At 53.2% G+C, this 19,374-nt stretch overlaps 6 non-coding genes across 6 annotated transcripts; all 6 read left to right on the top strand.

Moving 5' to 3' along the window:
- The first annotated feature begins 212 nt into the window (after window positions 1–212).
- On the top strand, window positions 213–285 carry TRNAA-UGC (transfer RNA alanine (anticodon UGC)). Its single transcript has one exon. It is a non-coding gene; the product is annotated as a tRNA-Ala (tRNA).
- Window positions 286–3,461: 3,176 nt separating this feature from the next.
- Window positions 3,462–3,534, top strand: TRNAA-AGC (transfer RNA alanine (anticodon AGC)). The gene has a single exon. It is a non-coding gene; the product is annotated as a tRNA-Ala (tRNA).
- Window positions 3,535–4,502: 968 nt separating this feature from the next.
- TRNAA-AGC (transfer RNA alanine (anticodon AGC)) lies at window positions 4,503–4,575 on the top strand. Its single transcript has one exon. It is a non-coding gene; the product is annotated as a tRNA-Ala (tRNA).
- Window positions 4,576–8,925: 4,350 nt separating this feature from the next.
- TRNAA-AGC (transfer RNA alanine (anticodon AGC)) lies at window positions 8,926–8,998 on the top strand. The gene has a single exon. It is a non-coding gene; the product is annotated as a tRNA-Ala (tRNA).
- Window positions 8,999–11,137: 2,139 nt separating this feature from the next.
- TRNAA-AGC (transfer RNA alanine (anticodon AGC)) lies at window positions 11,138–11,210 on the top strand. Its single transcript has one exon. It is a non-coding gene; the product is annotated as a tRNA-Ala (tRNA).
- A 2,135-nt stretch (window positions 11,211–13,345) lies between these two features.
- On the top strand, window positions 13,346–13,418 carry TRNAA-AGC (transfer RNA alanine (anticodon AGC)). The gene has a single exon. It is a non-coding gene; the product is annotated as a tRNA-Ala (tRNA).
- The last annotated feature ends 5,956 nt before the right edge of the window (window positions 13,419–19,374 follow it).

Genomic DNA, 19,374 nt, shown 5'->3' on the forward strand with positions numbered 1-19,374 from the left:
GCTTTTTGAAACCACCTTCTCCCAATGACATCATTGAAACCCATGGGGCCATACTTCAGAAGGGGCTCAGTTGTCCAAGGTCTTGGGGGAGTGGCTCTCCTGGTGTCTAGCGGCCAGAGCAAGTTGTGGATTTAGCAAAACTGCCTATAGTTTACACATAGCCCAGGAGAGGACAGGGATCAGCCATAGCACAAGCAACAACCTCAAGCAAAGGGGGATTAGCTCAAATGGTAGAGCGCTCGCTTTGCATGCGAGAGGTAGCGGGATCGATGCCCGCATTCTCCAAACGCAGCTTTCCTGGTTTCACGGGAGGCACCTTGCTTTTGTGTTTGATGTTGAAGCTTGGAACCGAGCGCCGTGAGCAACATGGGAAGCCGGAGTGCTCCTCATAACATGTGCCAAGGCATTGCCACGTTTTTGTGGTGGCATCTGTGGCTTCAGCCAAAGTCACGTAGGCAGTATTGGACAAAAGCAATCAATTAAAGAAAGCACGACCAGGCTTCCATGGCCAAGAGACAATATTCCATTAGGGGGAAAGGTGCCAGTGCCATGCTTACGCTGAGAGCTTTGGACTCGTTGAATCACCTGAATCAGGTTCAACTTCTCTTTGTGTGCGAAAGAAAGGCCTTTGGGCCCGCAAGCAAATATCGATTGGCATAGGAAAAGGCAACGTAGCAGAGGATGGTTTCGATCCATCGACCTCTGGGTTATGGGCCCAGCACGCTTCCGCTGCGCCACTCTGCTCTTGTCGCTGACCATCCTCATGGATTTCGACAAGCGAATCCCAAGTCAAGCGTGGGCGAGAGCTGGACTCTCCTAGGCCAGCTGAGCGAGGGTGGTGGCGCCTGGCCCGGCGTGGAGCATTGGTGGTTCAGTGGTAGAATTCTCGCCTGCCACGCGGGAGGCCCGGGTTCGATTCCCGGCCAATGCAATTATGGGCTCTTGGTGTTTGTAGCTCTCTCCCCCAATTTCCAGCCCCATGGAATGCCTCAAGGCACAAGGTGTTTCTTGTCGAGAATGTATTAGGCGGTGTGAGTGCTTTTTGAAACCACCTTCTCCCAATGACATCATTGAAACCCATGGGGCCATACTTCAGAAGGGGCTCAGTTGTCCAAGGTCTTGGGGGAGTGGCTCTCCTGGTGTCTAGCGGCCAGAGCAAGTTGTGGATTTAGCAAAACTGCCTATAGTTTACACATAGCCCAGGAGAGGACAGGGATCAGCCATAGCACAAGCAACAACCTCAAGCAAAGGGGGATTAGCTCAAATGGTAGAGTGCTCGCTTAGCATGCGAGAGGTAGCGGGATCGATGCCCGCATTCTCCAAATGCAGCTTTCCTGATTTGCCAGGAGACACCTTGCTTTTGTGTTTGATGTTGAAGCTTGGAACCGAGCGCCGTGAGCAACATGGGAAGCCGGAGTCCTCCTCATAACGCGTGCCAAGGCGTTGCCACGTTTTTGTGGTGGCAACTGTGGCTTCAGCCAAAGTCACGTAGGCAGTGTTGGACAAAAGCAATCTAGTAAACAAAGCACGAGCAGGCCTCCATGGCCAAGAGACAATATTTCATTAGCGCAAAAGGTGCCAGTGCCATGCTTACGCTGAGAGCTTTGGACTCGTTGAATCACCTGAATCAGGTTCAACTTCTCTTTGTGTGCGAAAGAAAGGCCTTTGGGCCCGCACGCAAGCAAATATCGATTGGCATAGGAAAGGGCAACGTAGCAGAGGATGGTTTCGATCCATCGACCTCTGGGTTATGGGCCCAGCACGCTTCCGCTGCGCCACTCTGCTCTTGTCGCTGACCAACCTCAACAACCACATGTGGATGTAGTTTGCCAGCGATTCCCACGGGGAGTGGGTCCATGTGGCAAAGTCACAATGTAGACGACTAGGCGTTTCCATTGATTTTCGACCAGCGAATCCCAAGTCAAGCGTGGGCGAGAGCTGGACTCTCCTAGACCAGCTGAGCGAGGGTGGTGGCAAGTGGCCCGGCGTGGAGCATTGGTGGTTCAGTGGTAGAATTCTCGCCTGCCACGCGGGAGGCCCGGGTTCGATTCCCGGCCAATGCAATTATGGGCTCTTTGTGTTTGCAGCGCTCTCCCCCAATTTCCAGCCCCGTGGAGTGCATCAAGGCACAAGGTGTTTCTTGTCGAGAATGTACTAGGCGGTGTGAGTGCTTTTTGAAACCAGCCTTCTCCCAATTACATCATTGAAACCCATGGGGCCATACCTCTGAAGGGGCTCAGTTGTCAAAGGTCGTAGGAGGGAAAAAAAAGGGGGGTGCAAACCTTCTACGCTAGGAAAGCGGGTGGCTCTCCTGGTGTCTAGCGGCCAGAGCAGGTTGTGGATTTCGCAAAACTGACTATATTTTACACATAGCCCAGGAGAGGACAGGGATCAGCCATAGCGCAAGCAACACACTCGAGCAAAGGGGGATTAGCTCAAGTGGCAGAGCGCTCGCTTTGCATGCGAGAGGTAGCGGGATCGATGCCCGCATTCTCCAAACGCAGCTTTCCTGGTTTCACGGGAGGCACCTTGCTTTTGTGTTTGATGTTGAAGCTTGGAACCGAGCGCCGTGAGCAACATGGGAAGCCGGAGTGCTCCTCATAACATGTGCCAAGGCATTGCCACGTTTTTGTGGTGGCATCTGTGGCTTCAGCCAAAGTCACGTAGGCAGTATTGGACAAAAGCAATCAATTAAAGAAAGCACGACCAGGCTTCCATGGCCAAGAGACAATATTCCATTAGGGGGAAAGGTGCCAGTGCCATGCTTACGCTGAGAGCTTTGGACTCGTTGAATCACCTGAATCAGGTTCAACTTCTCTTTGTGTGCGAAAGAAAGGCCTTTGGGCCCGCAAGCAAATATCGATTGGCATAGGAAAAGGCAACGTAGCAGAGGATGGTTTCGATCCATCGACCTCTGGGTTATGGGCCCAGCACGCTTCCGCTGCGCCACTCTGCTCTTGTCGCTGGCCATCCTCATGGATTTCGACAAGCAAATCCCAAGTCAAGCGTGGGCGAGAGCTGGACTCTCCTAGGCCAGCTGAGCGAGGGTGGTGGCGCCTGGCCCGGCGTGGAGCATTGGTGGTTCAGTGGTAGAATTCTCGCCTGCCACGCGGGAGGCCCGGGTTCGATTCCCGGCCAATGCAATTATGGGCTCTTGGTGTTTGTAGCTCTCTCCCCCAATTTCCAGCCCCATGGAATGCCTCAAGGCACAAGGTGTTTCTTGTCGAGAATATATTAGGCGGTGTGAGTGCTTTTTGAAACCACCTTCTCCCAATGACATCATTGAAACCCATGGGGCCATACTTCAGAAGGGGCTCAGTTGTCCAAGGTCTTGGGGGAGTGGCTCTCCTGGTGTCTAGCGGCCAGAGCAAGTTGTGGATTTAGCAAAACTGCCTATAGTTTACACATAGCCCAGGAGAGGACAGGGATCAGCCATAGCACAAGCAACAACCTCAAGCAAAGGGGGATTAGCTCAAATGGTAGAGCGCTCGCTTAGCATGCGAGAGGTAGCGGGATCGATGCCCGCATTCTCCAAATGCAGCTTTCCTGATTTGCCAGGAGACACCTTGCTTTTGTGTTTGATGTTGAAGCTTGGAACCGAGCGCCGTGAGCAACATGGGAAGCCGGAGTCCTCCTCATAACGCGTGCCAAGGCGTTGCCACGTTTTTGTGGTGGCAACTGTGGCTTCAGCCAAAGTCACGTAGGCAGTGTTGGACAAAAGCAATCTAGTAAACAAAGCACGAGCAGGCCTCCATGGCCAAGAGACAATATTTCATTAGCGCAAAAGGTGCCAGTGCCATGCTTACGCTGAGAGCTTTGGACTCGTTGAATCACCTGAATCAGGTTCAACTTCTCTTTGTGTGCGAAAGAAAGGCCTTTGGGCCCGCACGCAAGCAAATATCGATTGGCATAGAAAAAGGCAACGTAGCAGAGGATGGTTTCGATCCATCGACCTCTGGGTTATGGGCCCAGCACGCTTCCGCTGCGCCACTCTGCTCTTGTCGCTAACCATCCTCATGGATTTCGACAAGCGAATCCCAAGTCAAGCGTGGGCGAGAGCTGGACTCTCCTAGGCCAGCTGAGCGAGGGTTGTGGCGCCTGGCCCGGCGTGGAGCATTGGTGGTTCAGTGGTAGAATTCTCGCCTGCCACGCGGGAGGCCCGGGTTCGATTCCCGGCCAATGCAATTATGGGCTCTTGGTGTTTGTAGCTCTCTCCCCCAATTTCCAGCCCCATGGAATGCCTCAAGGCACAAGGTGTTTCTTGTCGAGAATGTATTAGGCGGTGTGAGTGCTTTTTGAAACCACCTTCTCCCAATGACATCATTGAAACCCATGGGGCCATACTTCAGAAGGGGCTCAGTTGTCCAAGGTCTTGGGGGAGTGGCTCTCCTGGTGTCTAGCGGCCAGAGCAAGTTGTGGATTTAGCAAAACTGCCTATAGTTTACACATAGCCCAGGAGAGGACAGGGATCAGCCATAGCACAAGCAACAACCTCAAGCAAAGGGGGATTAGCTCAAATGGTAGAGCGCTCGCTTAGCATGCGAGAGGTAGCGGGATCGATGCCCGCATTCTCCAAATGCAGCTTTTCTGATTTGCCAGGAGACACCTTGCTTTTGTGTTTGATGTTGAAGCTTGGAACCGAGCGCCGTGAGCAACATGGGAAGCCGGAGTCCTCCTCATAACGCGTGCCAAGGCGTTGCCACGTTTTTGTGGTGGCAACTGTGGCTTCAGCCAAAGTCACGTAGGCAGTGTTGGACAAAAGCAATCTAGTAAACAAAGCACGAGCAGGCCTCCATGGCCAAGAGACAATATTTCATTAGCGCAAAAGGTGCCAGTGCCATGCTTACGCTGAGAGCTTTGGACTCGTTGAATCACCTGAATCAGGTTCAACTTCTCTTTGTGTGCGAAAGAAAGGCCTTTGGGCCCGCACGCAAGCAAATATCGATTGGCATAGAAAAAGGCAACGTAGCAGAGGATGGTTTTGATCCATCGACCTCTGGGTTATGGGCCCAGCACGCTTCCGCTGCGCCACTCTGCTCTTGTCGCTGACCAACCTCAACAACCACATGTGGATGTAGTTTGCCAGCGATTCCCACGGGGAGTGGGTCCATGTGGCAAAGTCACAATGTAGACGACTAGGCGTTTCCATTGATTTTCGACCAGTGAATCCCAAGTCAAGCGTGGGCGAGAGCTGGACTCTCCTAGACCAGCTGAGCGAGGGTGGTGGCAAGTGGCCCGGCATGGAGCATTGGTGGTTCAGTGGTAGAATTCTCGCCTGCCACGCGGGAGGCCCGGGTTCGATTCCCGGCCAATGCAATTATGGGCTCTTTGTGTTTGCAGCGCTCTCCCCCAATTTCCAGCCCCGTGGAGTGCATCAAGGCACAAGGTGTTTCTTGTCGAGAATGTACTAGGCGGTGTGAGTGCTTTTTGAAACCAGCCTTCTCCCAATTACATCATTGAAACCCATGGGGCCATACCTCTGAAGGGGCTCAGTTGTCAAAGGTCGTAGGAGGGAAAAAAAAGGGGGGTGCAAACCTTCTACGCTAGGAAAGCGGGTGGCTCTCCTGGTGTCTAGCGGCCAGAGCAGGTTGTGGATTTCGCAAAACTGACTATATTTTACACATAGCCCAGGAGAGGACAGGGATCAGCCATAGCGCAAGCAACACACTCGAGCAAAGGGGGATTAGCTCAAGTGGCAGAGCGCTCGCTTTGCATGCGAGAGGTAGCGGGATCGATGCCCGCATTCTCCAAACGCAGCTTTCCTGGTTTCACGGGAGGCACCTTGCTTTTGTGTTTGATGTTGAAGCTTGGAACCGAGCGCCGTGAGCAACATGGGAAGCCGGAGTGCTCCTCATAACATGTGCCAAGGCATTGCCACGTTTTTGTGGTGGCATCTGTGGCTTCAGCCAAAGTCACGTAGGCAGTATTGGACAAAAGCAATCAATTAAAGAAAGCACGACCAGGCTTCCATGGCCAAGAGACAATATTCCATTAGGGGGAAAGGTGCCAGTGCCATGCTTACGCTGAGAGCTTTGGACTCGTTGAATCACCTGAATCAGGTTCAACTTCTCTTTGTGTGCGAAAGAAAGGCCTTTGGGCCCGCAAGCAAATATCGATTGGCATAGGAAAAGGCAACATAGCAGAGGATGGTTTCGATCCATCGACCTCTGGGTTATGGGCCCAGCACGCTTCCGCTGCGCCACTCTGCTCTTGTCGCTGACCATCCTCATGGATTTCGACAAGCGAATCCCAAGTCAAGCGTGGGCGAGAGCTGGACTCTCCTAGGCCAGCTGAGCGAGGGTGGTGGCGCCTGGCCCGGCGTGGAGCATTGGTGGTTCAGTGGTAGAATTCTCGCCTGCCACGCAGGAGGCCCGGGTTCGATTCCCGGCCAATGCAATTATGGGCTCTTGGTGTTTGTAGCTCTCTCCCCCAATTTCCAGCCCCATGGAATGCCTCAAGGCACAAGGTGTTTCTTGTCGAGAATGTATTAGGCGGTGTGAGTGCTTTTTGAAACCACCTTCTCCCAATGACATCATTGAAACCCATGGGGCCATACTTCAGAAGGGGCTCAGTTGTCCAAGGTCTTGGGGGAGTGGCTCTCCTGGTGTCTAGCGGCCAGAGCAAGTTGTGGATTTAGCAAAACTGCCTATAGTTTACACATAGCCCAGGAGAGGACAGGGATCAGCCATAGCACAAGCAACAACCTCAAGCAAAGGGGGATTAGCTCAAATGGTAGAGTGCTCGCTTAGCATGCGAGAGGTAGCGGGATCGATGCCCGCATTCTCCAAATGCAGCTTTCCTGATTTGCCAGGAGACACCTTGCTTTTGTGTTTGATGTTGAAGCTTGGAACCGAGCGCCGTGAGCAACATGGGAAGCCGGAGTCCTCCTCATAACGCGTGCCAAGGCGTTGCCACGTTTTTGTGGTGGCAACTGTGGCTTCAGCCAAAGTCACGTAGGCAGTGTTGGACAAAAGCAATCTAGTAAACAAAGCACGAGCAGGCCTCCATGGCCAAGAGACAATATTTCATTAGCGCAAAAGGTGCCAGTGCCATGCTTACGCTGAGAGCTTTGGACTCGTTGAATCACCTGAATCAGGTTCAACTTCTCTTTGTGTGCGAAAGAAAGGCCTTTGGGCCCGCACGCAAGCAAATATCGATTGGCATAGGAAAGGGCAACATAGCAGAGGATGGTTTCGATCCATCGACCTCTGGGTTATGGGCCCAGCACGCTTCCGCTGCGCCACTCTGCTCTTGTCGCTGACCAACCTCAACAACCACATGTGGATGTAGTTTGCCAGCGATTCCCACGGGGAGTGGGTCCATGTGGCAAAGTCACAATGTAGACGACTAGGCGTTTCCATTGATTTTCGACCAGCGAATCCCAAGTCAAGCGTGGGCGAGAGCTGGACTCTCCTAGACCAGCTGAGCGAGGGTGGTGGCAAGTGGCCCGGCGTGGAGCATTGGTGGTTCAGTGGTAGAATTCTCGCCTGCCACGCGGGAGGCCCGGTTCGATTCCCGGCCAATGCAATTATGGGCTCTTTGTGTTTGCAGCGCTCTCCCCCAATTTCCAGCCCCGTGGAGTGCATCAAGGCACAAGGTGTTTCTTGTCGAGAATGTACTAGGCGGTGTGAGTGCTTTTTGAAACCAGCCTTCTCCCAATTACATCATTGAAACCCATGGGGCCATACCTCTGAAGGGGCTCAGTTGTCAAAGGTCGTAGGAGGGAAAAAAAAGGGGGGTGCAAACCTTCTACGCTAGGAAAGCGGGTGGCTCTCCTGGTGTCTAGCGGCCAGAGCAGGTTGTGGATTTCGCAAAACTGACTATATTTTACACATAGCCCAGGAGAGGACAGGGATCAGCCATAGCGCAAGCAACACACTCGAGCAAAGGGGGATTAGCTCAAGTGGCAGAGCGCTCGCTTTGCATGCGAGAGGTAGCGGGATCGATGCCCGCATTCTCCAAACGCAGCTTTCCTGGTTTCACGGGAGGCACCTTGCTTTTGTGTTTGATGTTGAAGCTTGGAACCGAGCGCCGTGAGCAACATGGGAAGCCGGAGTGCTCCTCATAACATGTGCCAAGGCATTGCCACGTTTTTGTGGTGGCATCTGTGGCTTCAGCCAAAGTCACGTAGGCAGTATTGGACAAAAGCAATCAATTAAAGAAAGCACGACCAGGCTTCCATGGCCAAGAGACAATATTCCATTAGGGGGAAAGGTGCCAGTGCCATGCTTACGCTGAGAGCTTTGGACTCGTTGAATCACCTGAATCAGGTTCAACTTCTCTTTGTGTGCGAAAGAAAGGCCTTTGGGCCCGCAAGCAAATATCGATTGGCATAGGAAAAGGCAACGTAGCAGAGGATGGTTTCGATCCATCGACCTCTGGGTTATGGGCCCAGCACGCTTCCGCTGCGCCACTCTGCTCTTGTCGCTGACCATCCTCATGGATTTCGACAAGCGAATCCCAAGTCAAGCGTGGGCGAGAGCTGGACTCTCCTAGGCCAGCTGAGCGAGGGTGGTGGCGCCTGGCCCGGCGTGGAGCATTGGTGGTTCAGTGGTAGAATTCTCGCCTGCCACGCAGGAGGCCCGGGTTCGATTCCCGGCCAATGCAATTATGGGCTCTTGGTGTTTGTAGCTCTCTCCCCCAATTTCCAGCCCCATGGAATGCCTCAAGGCACAAGGTGTTTCTTGTCGAGAATGTATTAGGCGGTGTGAGTGCTTTTTAAAACCACCTTCTCCCAATGACATCATTGAAACCCATGGGGCCATACTTCAGAAGGGGCTCAGTTGTCCAAGGTCTTGGGGGAGTGGCTCTCCTGGTGTCTAGCGGCCAGAGCAAGTTGTGGATTTAGCAAAACTGCCTATAGTTTACACATAGCCCAGGAGAGGACAGGGATCAGCCATAGCACAAGCAACAACCTCAAGCAAAGGGGGATTAGCTCAAATGGTAGAGCGCTCGCTTAGCATGCGAGAGGTAGCGGGATCGATGCCCGCATTCTCCAAATGCAGCTTTCCTGATTTGCCAGGAGACACCTTGCTTTTGTGTTTGATGTTGAAGCTTGGAACCGAGCGCCGTGAGCAACATGGGAAGCCGGAGTCCTCCTCATAACGCGTGCCAAGGCGTTGCCACGTTTTTGTGGTGGCAACTGTGGCTTCAGCCAAAGTCACGTAGGCAGTGTTGGACAAAAGCAATCTAGTAAACAAAGCACGAGCAGGCCTCCATGGCCAAGAGACAATATTTCATTAGCGCAAAAGGTGCCAGTGCCATGCTTACGCTGAGAGCTTTGGACTCGTTGAATCACCTGAATCAGGTTCAACTTCTCTTTGTGTGCGAAAGAAAGGCCTTTGGGCCCGCACGCAAGCAAATATCAATTGGCATAGGAAAGGGCAACGTAGCAGAGGATGGTTTCGATCCATCGACCTCTGGGTTATGGGCCCAGCACCCTTCCGCTGCGCCACTCTGCTCTTGTCGCTGACCAACCTCAACAACCACATGTGGATGTAGTTTGCCAGCGATTCCCACGGGGAGTGGGTCCATGTGGCAAAGTCACAATGTAGACGACTAGGCGTTTCCATTGATTTTCGACCAGCGAATCCCAAGTCAAGCGTGGGCGAGAGCTGGACTCTCCTAGACCAGCTGAGCGAGGGTGGTGGCAAGTGGCCCGGCGTGGAGCATTGGTGGTTCAGTGGTAGAATTCTCGCCTGCCACGCGGGAGGCCCGGGTTCGATTCCCGGCCAATGCAATTATGGGCTCTTTGTGTTTGCAGCGCTCTCCCCCAATTTCCAGCCCCGTGGAGTGCATCAAGGCACAAGGTGTTTCTTGTCGAGAATGTACTAGGTGGTGTGAGTGCTTTTTGAAACCAGCCTTCTCCCAATTACATCATTGAAACCCATGGGGCCATACCTCTGAAGGGGCTCAGTTGTCAAAGGTCGTAGGAGGGAAAAAAAAGGGGGGTGCAAACCTTCTACGCTAGGAAAGCGGGTGGCTCTCCTGGTGTCTAGCGGCCAGAGCAGGTTGTGGATTTCGCAAAACTGACTATATTTTACACATAGCCCAGGAGAGGACAGGGATCAGCCATAGCGCAAGCAACACACTCGAGCAAAGGGGGATTAGCTCAAGTGGCAGAGCGCTCGCTTTGCATGCAAGAGGTAGCGGGATCGATGCCCGCATTCTCCAAACGCAGCTTTCCTGGTTTCACGGGAGGCACCTTGCTTTTGTGTTTGATGTTGAAGCTTGGAACCGAGCGCCGTGAGCAACATGGGAAGCCGGAGTGCTCCTCATAACATGTGCCAAGGCATTGCCACGTTTTTGTGGTGGCATCTGTGGCTTCAGCCAAAGTCACGTAGGCAGTATTGGACAAAAGCAATCAATTAAAGAAAGCACGACCAGGCTTCCATGGCCAAGAGACAATATTCCATTAGGGGGAAAGGTGCCAGTGCCATGCTTACGCTGAGAGCTTTGGACTCGTTGAATCACCTGAATCAGGTTCAACTTCTCTTTGTGTGCGAAAGAAAGGCCTTTGGGCCCGCAAGCAAATATCGATTGGCATAGGAAAAGGCAACGTAGCAGAGGATGGTTTCAATCCATCGACCTCTGGGTTATGGGCCCAGCACGCTTCCGCTGCGCCACTCTGCTCTTGTCGCTGGCCATCCTCATGGATTTCGACAAGCGAATCCCAAGTCAAGCGTGGGCGAGAGCTGGACTCTCCTAGGCCAGCTGAGCGAGGGTGGTGGCGCCTGGCCCGGCGTGGAGCATTGGTGGTTCAGTGGTAGAATTCTCGCCTGCCACGCGGGAGGCCCGGGTTCGATTCCCGGCCAATGCAATTATGGGCTCTTGGTGTTTGTAGCTCTCTCCCCCAATTTCCAGCCCCATGGAATGCCTCAAGGCACAAGGTGTTTCTTGTCGAGAATGTATTAGGCGGTGTGAGTGCTTTTTGAAACCACCTTCTCCCAATGACATCATTGAAACCCATGGGGCCATACTTCAGAAGGGGCTCAGTTGTCCAAGGTCTTGGGGGAGTGGCTCTCCTGGTGTCTAGCGGCCAGAGCAAGTTGTGGATTTAGCAAAACTGCCTATAGTTTACACATAGCCCAGGAGAGGACAGGGATCAGCCATAGCACAAGCAACAACCTCAAGCAAAGGGGGATTAGCTCAAATGGTAGAGCGCTCGCTTAGCATGCGAGAGGTAGCGGGATCGATGCCCGCATTCTCCAAATGCAGCTTTCCTGATTTGCCAGGAGACACCTTGCTTTTGTGTTTGATGTTGAAGCTTGGAACCGAGCGCCGTGAGCAACATGGGAAGCCGGAGTCCTCCTCATAACGCGTGCCAAGGCGTTGCCACGTTTTTGTGGTGGCAACTGTGGCTTCAGCCAAAGTCACGTAGGCAGTGTTGGACAAAAGCAATCTAGTAAACAAAGCACGAGCAGGCCTCCATGGCCAAGAGACAATATTTCATTAGCGCAAAAGGTGCCAGTGCCATGCTTACGCTGAGAGCTTTGGACTCGTTGAATCACCTGAATCAGGTTCAACTTCTCTTTGTGTGCGAAAGAAAGGCCTTTGGGCCCGCACGCAAGCAAATATCGATTGGCATAGGAAAGGGCAACGTAGCAGAGGATGGTTTCGATCCATCGACCTCTGGGTTATGGGCCCAGCACGCTTCCGCTGCGCCACTCTGCTCTTGTCGCTGACCAACCTCAACAACCACATGTGGATGTAGTTTGCCAGCGATTCCCACGGGGAGTGGGTCCATGTGGCAAAGTCACAATGTAGACGACTAGGCGTTTCCATTGATTTTCGACCAGCGAATCCCAAGTCAAGCGTGGGCGAGAGCTGGACTCTCCTAGACCAGCTGAGCGAGGGTGGTGGCAAGTGGCCCGGCGTGGAGCATTGGTGGTTCAGTGGTAGAATTCTCGCCTGCCACGCGGGAGGCCCGGGTTCGATTCCCGGCCAATGCAATTATGGGCTCTTTGTGTTTGCAGCGCTCTCCCCCAATTTCCAGCCCCGTGGAGTGCATCAAGGCACAAGGTGTTTCTTGTCAAGAATGTACTAGGCGGTGTGAGTGCTTTTTGAAACCAGCCTTCTCCCAATTACATCATTGAAACCCATGGGGCCATACCTCTGAAGGGGCTCAGTTGTCAAAGGTCGTAGGAGGGAAAAAAAAGGGGGGTGCAAACCTTCTACGCTAGGAAAGCGGGTGGCTCTCCTGGTGTCTAGCGGCCAGAGCAGGTTGTGGATTTCGCAAAACTGACTATATTTTACACATAGCCCAGGAGAGGACAGGGATCAGCCATAGCGCAAGCAACACACTCGAGCAAAGGGGGATTAGCTCAAGTGGCAGAGCGCTCGCTTTGCATGCGAGAGGTAGCGGGATCGATGCCCGCATTCTCCAAACGCAGCTTTCCTGGTTTCACGGGAGGCACCTTGCTTTTGTGTTTGATGTTGAAGCTTGGAACCGAGCGCCGTGACATGGGAAGCCGGAGTGCTCCTCATAACATGTGCCAAGGCATTGCCACGTTTTTGTGGTGGCATCTGTGGCTTCAGCCAAAGTCACGTAGGCAGTATTGGACAAAAGCAATCAATTAAAGAAAGCACGACCAGGCTTCCATGGCCAAGAGACAATATTCCATTAGGGGGAAAGGTGCCAGTGCCATGCTTACGCTGAGAGCTTTGGACTCGTTGAATCACCTGAATCAGGTTCAACTTCTCTTTGTGTGCGAAAGAAAGGCCTTTGGGCCCGCAAGCAAATATCGATTGGCATAGGAAAAGGCAACGTAGCAGAGGATGGTTTCGATCCATCGACCTCTGGGTTATGGGCCCAGCACGCTTCCGCTGCGCCACTCTGCTCTTGTCGCTGACCATCCTCATGGATTTCGACAAGCGAATCCCAAGTCAAGCGTGGGCGAGAGCTGGACTCTCCTAGGCCAGCTGAGCGAGGGTGGTGGCGCCTGGCCCGGCGTGGAGCATTGGTGGTTCAGTGGTAGAATTCTCGCCTGCCACGCGGGAGGCCCGGGTTCGATTCCCGGCCAATGCAATTACGGGCTCTTGGTGTTTGTAGCTCTCTCCCCCAATTTCCAGCCCCATGGAATGCCTCAAGGCACAAGGTGTTTCTTGTCGAGAATGTATTAGGCGGTGTGAGTGCTTTTTGAAACCACCTTCTCCCAATGACATCATTGAAACCCATGGGGCCATACTTCAGAAGGGGCTCAGTTGTCCAAGGTCTTGGGGGAGTGGCTCTCCTGGTGTCTAGCGGCCAGAGCAAGTTGTGGATTTAGCAAAACTGCCTATAGTTTACACATAGCCCAGGAGAGGACAGGGATCAGCCATAGCACAAGCAACAACCTCAAGCAAAGGGGGATTAGCTCAAATGGTAGAGCGCTCGCTTAGCATGCGAGAGGTAGCGGGATCGATGCCCGCATTCTCCAAATGCAGCTTTCCTGATTTGCCAGGAGACACCTTGCTTTTGTGTTTGATGTTGAAGCTTGGAACCGAGCGCCGTGAGCAACATGGGAAGCCGGAGTCCTCCTCATAACGCGTGCCAAGGCGTTGCCACGTTTTTGTGGTGGCAACTGTGGCTTCAGCCAAAGTCACGTAGGCAGTGTTGGACAAAAGCAATCTAGTAAACAAAGCACGAGCAGGCCTCCATGGCCAAGAGACAATATTTCATTAGCGCAAAAGGTGCCAGTGCCATGCTTACGCTGAGAGCTTTGGACTCGTTGAATCACCTGAATCAGGTTCAACTTCTCTTTGTGTGCGAAAGAAAGGCCTTTGGGCCCGCACGCAAGCAAATATCGATTGGCATAGAAAAAGGCAACGTAGCAGAGGATGGTTTCGATCCATCGACCTCTGGGTTATGGGCCCAGCACGCTTCCGCTGCGCCACTCTGCTCTTGTCGCTGACCAACCTCAACAACCACATGTGGATGTAGTTTGCCAGCGATTCCCACGGGGAGTGGGTCCATGTGGCAAAGTCACAATGTAGACGACTAGGCGTTTCCATTGATTTTCGACCAGCGAATCCCAAGTCAAGCGTGGGCGAGAGCTGGACTCTCCTAGACCAGCTGAGCGAGGGTGGTGGCAAGTGGCCCGGCGTGGAGCATTGGTGGTTCAGTGGTAGAATTCTCGCCTGCCACGCGGGAGGCCCGGGTTCGATTCCCGGCCAATGCAATTATGGGCTCTTTGTGTTTGCAGCGCTCTCCCCCAATTTCCAGCCCCGTGGAGTGCATCAAGGCACAAGGTGTTTCTTGTCGAGAATGTACTAGGCGGTGTGAGTGCTTTTTGAAACCAGCCTTCTCCCAATTACATCATTGAAACCCATGGGGCCATACCTCTGAAGGGGCTCAGTTGTCAAAGGTCGTAGGAGGGAAAAAAAAGGGGGGTGCAAACCTTCTACGCTAGGAAAGCGGGTGGCTCTCCTGGTGTCTAGCGGCCAGAGCAGGTTGTGGATTTCGCAAAACTGACTATATTTTACACATAGCCCAGGAGAGGACAGGGATCAGCCATAGCGCAAGCAACACACTCGAGCAAAGGGGGATTAGCTCAAGTGGCAGAGCGCTCGCTTTGCATGCGAGAGGTAGCGGGATCGATGCCCGCATTCTCCAAACGCAGCTTTCCTGGTTTCACGGGAGGCACCTTGCTTTTGTGTTTGATGTTGAAGCTTGGAACCGAGCGCCGTGAGCAACATGGGAAGCCGGAGTGCTCCTCATAACATGTGCCAAGGCATTGCCACGTTTTTGTGGTGGCATCTGTGGCTTCAGCCAAAGTCACGTAGGCAGTATTGGACAAAAGCAATCAATTAAAGAAAGCACGACCAGGCTTCCATGGCCAAGAGACAATATTCCATTAGGGGGAAAGGTGCCAGTGCCATGCTTACGCTGAGAGCTTTGGACTCGTTGAATCACCTGAATCAGGTTCAACTTCTCTTTGTGTGCGAAAGAAAGGCCTTTGGGCCCGCAAGCAAATATCGATTGGCATAGGAAAAGGCAACGTAGCAGAGGATGGTTTCGATCCATCGACCTCTGGGTTATGGGCCCAGCACGCTTCCGCTGCGCCACTCTGCTCTTGTCGCTGGCCATCCTCATGGATTTCGACAAGCGAATCCCAAGTCAAGCGTGGGCGAGAGCTGGACTCTCCTAGGCCAGCTGAGCGAGGGTGGTGGCGCCTGGCCCGGCGTGGAGCATTGGTGGTTCAGTGGTAGAATTCTCGCCTGCCACGCGGGAGGCCCGGGTTCGATTCCCGGCCAATGCAATTATGGGCTCTTGGTGTTTGTAGCTCTCTCCCCCAATTTCCAGCCCCATGGAATGCCTCAAGGCACAAGGTGTTTCTTGTCGAGAATGTATTAGGCGGTGTGAGTGCTTTTTGAAACCACCTTCTCCCAATGACATCATTGAAACCCATGGGGCCATACTTCAGAAGGGGCTCAGTTGTCCAAGGTCTTGGGGGAGTGGCTCTCCTGGTGTCTAGCGGCCAGAGCAAGTTGTGGATTTAGCAAAACTGCCTATAGTTTACACATAGCCCAGGAGAGGACAGGGATCAGCCATAGCACAAGCAACAACCTCAAGCAAAGGGGGATTAGCTCAAATGGTAGAGCGCTTGCTTAGCATGCGAGAGATAGCGGGATCGATGCCCGCATTCTCCAAATGCAGCTTTCCTGATTTGCCAGGAGACACCTTGCTTTTGTGTTTGATGTTGAAGCTTGGAACCGAGCGCCGTGAGCAACATGGGAAGCCGGAGTCCTCCTCATAACGCGTGCCAAGGCGTTGCCACGTTTTTGTGGTGGCAACTGTGGCTTCAGCCAAAGTCACGTAGGCAGTGTTGGACAAAAGCAATCTAGTAAACAAAGCACGAGCAGGCCTCCATGGCCAAGAGACAATATTTCATTAGCGCAAAAGGTGCCAGTGCCATGCTTACGCTGAGAGCTTTGGACTCGTTGAATCACCTGAATCAGGTTCAACTTCTCTTTGTGTGCGAAAGAAAGGCCTTTGGGCCCGCACGCAAGCAAATATCGATTGGCATAGGAAAGGGCAACGTAGCAGAGGATGGTTTCAATCCATCGACCTCTGGGTTATGGGCCCAGCACGCTTCCGCTGCGCCACTCTGCTCTTGTCGCTGACCAACCTCAACAACCACATGTGGATGTAGTTTGCCAGCGATTCCCACGGGGAGTGGGTCCATGTGGCAAAGTCACAATGTAGACGACTAGGCGTTTCCATTGATTTTCGACCAGCGAATCCCAAGTCAAGCGTGGGCGAGAGCTGGACTCTCCTAGACCAGCTGAGCGAGGGTGGTGGCAAGTGGCCCAGCGTGGAGCATTGGTGGTTCAGTGGTAGAATTCTCGCCTGCCACGCGGGAGGCCCTGGGTTCGATTCCCGGCCAATGCAATTATGGGCTCTTTGTGTTTGCAGCGCTCTCCCCCAATTTCCAGCCCCGTGGAGTGCATCAAGGCACAAGGTGTTTCTTGTCGAGAATGTACTAGGCGGTGTGAGTGCTTTTTGAAACCAGCCTTCTCCCAATTACATCATTGAAACCCATGGGGCCATACCTCTGAAGGGGCTCAGTTGTCAAAGGTCGTAGGAGGGAAAAAAAAGGGGGGTGCAAACCTTCTACGCTAGGAAAGCGGGTGGCTCTCCTGGTGTCTAGCGGCCAGAGCAGGTTGTGGATTTCGCAAAACTGACTATATTTTACACATAGCCCAGGAGAGGACAGGGATCAGCCATAGCGCAAGCAACACACTCGAGCAAAGGGGGATTAGCTCAAGTGGCAGAGCGCTCGCTTTGCATGCGAGAGGTAGCAGGATCGATGCCCGCATTCTCCAAACGCAGCTTTCCTGGTTTCACGGGAGGCACCTTGCTTTTGTGTTTGATGTTGAAGCTTGGAACCGAGCGCCGTGAGCAACATGGGAAGCCGGAGTGCTCCTCATAACATGTGCCAAGGCATTGCCACGTTTTTGTGGTGGCATCTGTGGCTTCAGCCAAAGTCACGTAGGCAGTATTGGACAAAAGCAATCAATTAAAGAAAGCACGACCAGGCTTCCATGGCCAAGAGACAATATTCCATTAGGGGGAAAGGTGCCAGTGCCATGCTTACGCTGAGAGCTTTGGACTCGTTGAATCACCTGAATCAGGTTCAACTTCTCTTTGTGTGCGAAAGAAAGGCCTTTGGGCCCGCAAGCAAATATCGATTGGCATAGGAAAAGGCAACGTAGCAGAGGATGGTTTCGATCCATCGACCTCTGGGTTATGGGCCCAGCACGCTTCCGCTGCGCCACTCTGCTCTTGTCGCTGACCATCCTCATGGATTTCGACAAGCGAATCCCAAGTCAAGCGTGGGCGAGAGCTGGACTCTCCTAGGCCAGCTGAGCGAGGGTGGTGGCGCCTGGCCCGGCGTGGAGCATTGGTGGTTCAGTGGTAGAATTCTCGCCTGCCACGCGGGAGGCCCGGGTTCGATTCCCGGCCAATGCAATTATGGGCTCTTGGTGTTTGTAGCTCTCTCCCCCAATTTCCAGCCCCATGGAATGCCTCAAGGCACAAGGTGTTTCTTGTCGAGAATGTATTAGGCGGTGTGAGTGCTTTTTGAAACCACCTTCTCCCAATGACATCATTGAAACCCATGGGGCCATACTTCAGAAGGGGCTCAGTTGTCCAAGGTCTTGGGGGAGTGGCTCTCCTGGTGTCTAGCGGCCAGAGCAAGTTGTGGATTTAGCAAAACTGCCTATAGTTTACACATAGCCCAGGAGAGGACAGGGATCAGCCATAGCACAAGCAACAACCTCAAGCAAAGGGGGATTAGCTCAAATGGTAGAGCGCTCGCTTAGCATGCGAGAGGTACCGGGATCGATGCCCGCATTCTCCAAATGCAGCTTTCCTGATTTGCCAGGAGACACCTTGCTTTTGTGTTTGATGTTGAAGCTTGGAACCGAGCGCCGTGAGCAACATGGGAAGCCGGAGTCCTCCTCATAACGCGTGCCAAGGCGTTGCCACGTTTTTGTGGTGGCAACTGTGGCTTCAGCCAAAGTCACGTAGGCAGTGTTGGACAAAAGCAATCTAGTAAACAAAGCACGAGCAGGCCTCCATGGCCAAGAGACAATATTTCATTAGCGCAAAAGGTGCCAGTGCCATGCTTACGCTGAGAGCTTTGGACTCGTTGAATCACCTGAATCAGGTTCAACTTCTCTTTGTGTGCGAAAGAAAGGCCTTTGGGCCCGCACGCAAGCAAATATCGATTGGCATAGGAAAGGGCAACGTAGCAGAGGATGGTTTCGATCCATCGACCTCTGGGTTATGGGCCCAGCACGCTTCCGCTGCGCCACTCTGCTCTTGTCGCTGACCAAACTCAACAACCACATGTGGATGTAGTTTGCCAGCGATTCCCACGGGGAGTGGGTCCATGTGGCAAAGTCACAATGTAGACGACTAGGCGTTTCCATTGATTTTCGACCAGCGAATCCCAAGTCAAGCGTGGGCGAGAGCTGGACTCTCCTAGACCAGCTGAGCGAGGGTGGTGGCAAGTGGCCCGGCGTGGAGCATTGGTGGTTCAGTGGTAGAATTCTCGCCTGCCACGCGGGAGGCCCTGGGTTCGATTCCCGGCCAATGCAATTATGGGCTCTTTGTGTTTGCAGCGCTCTCCCCCAATTTCCAGCCCCGTGGAGTGCATCAAGACACAAGGTGTTTCTTGTCGAGAATGTACTAGGCGGTGTGAGTGCTTTTTGAAACCAGCCTTCTCCCAATTACATCATTGAAACCCATGGGGCCATACCTCTGAAGGGGCTCAGTTGTCAAAGGTCGTAGGAGGGAAAAAAAAGGGGGGTGCAAACCTTCTACGCTAGGAAAGCGGGTGGCTCTCCTGGTGTCTAGCGGCCAGAGCAGGTTGTGGATTTCGCAAAACTGACTATATTTTACACATAGCCCAGGAGAGGACAGGGATCAGCCATAGCGCAAGCAACACACTCGAGCAAAGGGGGATTAGCTCAAGTGGCAGAGCGCTCGCTTTGCATGCGAGAGGTAGCGGGATCGATGCCCGCATTCTCCAAACGCAGCTTTCCTGGTTTCACGGGAGGCACCTTGCTTTTGTGTTTGATGTTGAAGCTTGGAACCGAGCGCCGTGAGCAACATGGGAAGCCGGAGTGCTCCTCATAACATGTGCCAAGGCATTGCCACGTTTTTGTGGTGGCATCTGTGGCTTCAGCCAAAGTCACGTAGGCAGTATTGGACAAAAGCAATCAATTAAAGAAAGCACGACCAGGCTTCCATGGCCAAGAGACAATATTCCATTAGGGGGAAAGGTGCCAGTGCCATGCTTACGCTGAGAGCTTTGGACTCGTTGAATCACCTGAATCAGGTTCAACTTCTCTTTGTGTGCGAAAGAAAGGCCTTTGGGCCCGCAA

The sequence above is a fragment of the Lithobates pipiens genome, unplaced genomic scaffold (genome assembly GCF_037356315.1).
Source record: "Lithobates pipiens isolate NorthernLeopardFrog02 unplaced genomic scaffold, aLitPip1_a1.2 Scaffold_18, whole genome shotgun sequence".
Taxonomy (NCBI): domain Eukaryota; kingdom Metazoa; phylum Chordata; class Amphibia; order Anura; family Ranidae; genus Lithobates; species Lithobates pipiens.